The sequence below is a fragment of the Lissotriton helveticus genome, chromosome 1_2, assembly GCF_964261635.1.
Source record: "Lissotriton helveticus chromosome 1_2, aLisHel1.1, whole genome shotgun sequence".
Taxonomy (NCBI): domain Eukaryota; kingdom Metazoa; phylum Chordata; class Amphibia; order Caudata; family Salamandridae; genus Lissotriton; species Lissotriton helveticus.
The window spans coordinates 445,293,740-445,296,895 of NC_136058.1; positions in this window are offsets into that span (position 1 = coordinate 445,293,740).

Genomic DNA, 3,156 nt, shown 5'->3' on the forward strand with positions numbered 1-3,156 from the left:
CCTTCTCCCTCCTTTGAGGAATTTTGTAAGGTGGCAAATTCGGTGTCCTCAGGGTCTCCGCTTGATCCGCTGCCCCCCAAATTCTGGAAGGCTTTCCACGCAGAACTCTTCTTGCCTTTGTTCTCGATCTGTCTCCAATCCTTGGAGTCGGCATCGGTGCCAGAGTGCTGGAAGTTAGCAGTAGTGTCACCTCTGCTAAAAAAGCCAACTTTGGACCCGGCCTGCCTCTCCAATTACAGGCCGATCTCCTTGCTCCCTTTCCCGATTAAGATCCTGGAAAAATGGGTGACCCGCTCACTCTCAGGCTTCCTGGAGAACATCGGGTGGTTCGATGAGGCCCAGTTTGGCTTCCGCCCCGGACACGGGACGGAGTCCGCGCTGGTGACCGTGTTGGACAATCTCCGCTCGCGTGTCGACAGTGGTCAGGCAGCCTTTTTAGTGCTGCTCGACATGTCGGCCGCGTTCAACACGGTCTGCCATCGGACCCTGGTCAGGAGACTGGAGGAGTGTGGGGTCACTGAGGGGGCTAGAGACTGGCTGATATCCTATCTTGGTGGCAGGCAACAGTTGGTTTCACTTCCGCCATTTAGCTCTGTGCCAAGAAGCGTAGGACAGGGGGTTCCACAGGGCTCGGCCATCAGCCCTATATTGTTCAACCTGTACCTTCGCCCTTTAGTCCAGCTAATAAAATCTTTCGGTGTCTCGGCATTTAATTATGCCGATGACACCCAGCTGGTCTTTTCTCTGGAAGGGAGCAATGCGGTCTCGCTGGATACTTTCCATCGCTGCATGGCAGCTACAGCGGACTGGTTACGAGCTAACTCCCTTCAATTTAATAGCTCTAAGACGGAGGAGCTCCATTGTTCCATTGACCGGATTCCGCGGGCACTCCCAGAGAACTTTTGGCCCAGTACCTTCCTTGAGCCAGTGTTGACAGCGGAATCAGCCCGTAACCTGGGGGTGATTTTTGGCCCTAACCTACAACTTGACTTACACATCAATAAAACTACTGCTACGTGTATGATGCTGCTACGCATGCTACGCAAAGTTCTGCCCCTTCTCCCCGCTCAAGCCAGGCCGGAAGTAGTCCGTGGGACCATACTAAGTCGTCTTGACTATTGCAACGGGCTTCTTCTGGAGGCTCCAAAAAACCTGACGGGGAAGCTACAGCGGGTGCAGAACATGGCCGCCAAGCTGGCTCTCTCTCGCCCTAGGTCCAGCTCTTCCACTCTTGCTCTACGAGACCTACATTGGCTCCCGGTAGGTTTGCGGGTACAGTTTAAAGCTGCATGTTTGGTGTTTAGAGCTGTACACCTTCAGGGCCCTATTTCTCTGCAAAACATGTTTACATGGTACTCTGCTCCACGGCCCCTCCGCTCCTCATCGGCTCATCTTCTTGTGGTTCCGAGGTTTCATAGAGTGAGGATGGGTGGCCGCTCTTTTAGCGTGGCAGCGGCCAAATTTTGGAACTCCCTGCCACTCTCTTTGAGGAGTCACAAGGACTATTTTCCATTTAGAAAAGCGTTAAAAACTTACCTATTTCCAAAAACGGCTTGAGTGGTTAAAGTGTACGGCTCCTTGATTAAAGCGCCAGGATGCCCTTTGGGTGACAGGTTCTGCGCTCTATAAATATATTAAATAAATAAATAAATAAATAATGGAACAGGATTTGTCCATCTTACAACACGGACAGTTACGATCCATTCTATTATTAAGCTGACGCTACAATCTTTGCGCTCTGGTCATGTGCCCTGGCAATATATTAACAGTACGTCTCTATTCTCCGCATATAATCTATCAGAGAGACAAATGAGAATGGCACAAAGAGATGCAAAATATACAATGCTGCACATTGAGAAATTAGACCAAGTACCTTTCACTGTGGCAGAGTCACCATCCACAGAATGGTTAACTCATGGCCATATACCATTGCCAGTTACAAATTCATGTAAAGTCTTAGGAGCAGGATGTTTGGTTAATGGGGGATAAGGGTGGGGAGTAATTTAAAAATATTTATTACATTTTTTGTTTTATTTAGAATTTTATGTAAAAAATTAGGAGCAGGATGTTGGGTTTATAGGGGGTAAAAGTGGGAAGTAATTTAAGAATGTTGTTTACAAATACATTTTAATAAAACAATTATAGAAACATAAATATTTTTTTCAAAAATAAATCTTAATTGTAACACGTTCTAAACTTTGGAAGGTTTATTTTTGGGTGCTAATATTTTGATGTAAATTGTATAAAATATTTTATAAATATTTTTTTTAATTGATAAAATATTTAAATAAAAACACAATGTACAAAATATGGCGGTGCCATACCAAAAGAACCAGCGGAAACCAAGTTGCTTGAAGGTTGGTTGGTTTCCTAGCATCAGCTCTAACTGCAGTGGTTTAGGGAACATGACTCTTCCCCCTTCAAGAGTTTGACACCAGCCTCTGTACTAGTGATACGTGTACGGTCAATAAATTATTGTAAGAGGGCCAAGGGTCATAAGCACTCAACACACATGCTCTTCCAGAACAAGGGCTGCCTGTCTCCTATAAACACTAAGCATTTCTGGGCAAAAACCGGTGAAGTTTCTGCCCACACATGGGATCGAACTAGCCTTTGTGGATCGCACGCTGGGCCTGCGATCGGGGTCAATCAGCAGCCCTAGTTTTGTTGCATTTGCCTGAAGTGTTCACCCACCCGTCTTCTCCAGGTGTTGTTGAAAAGGGTTGGAATAAGGTGGCGTTGACAGAGGGAGTGTCTGTTGTTCGCTTACAAGTCTTCTACAGGTACTGCTGTAGAGTTTAGAATAGGATGGGTTTGTGAGAGAGTGCTTAGTGTTTACTCACTAGGCATCTGCAGGTCCTGCTGGAGAGAGTTAAGAATAGGTTGGGTTTGTGAGAGTGCTTAGTGTTCACTCGCCAGGCATCTGCAGGTCCCGATGGAGAGTCTATAATAGGTTGGGTTTGTGGGAGAGTGCTTAGTGTTCACTCGCCAGCCGTCTGCAGGTCCTGCTGGAGAGAGTTAAGAATAAGTTGGGTTTGTGAGAGTGCTTAGTGTTCACTCGCCAGCCGCCTGCAGGTCATGCTGGAGAGAGTCTACAATAGGTTTAGGTTTATGAGAGAGTGCTTAGTGTTCACTCGCCAGCCGCCGGCAGGTCAT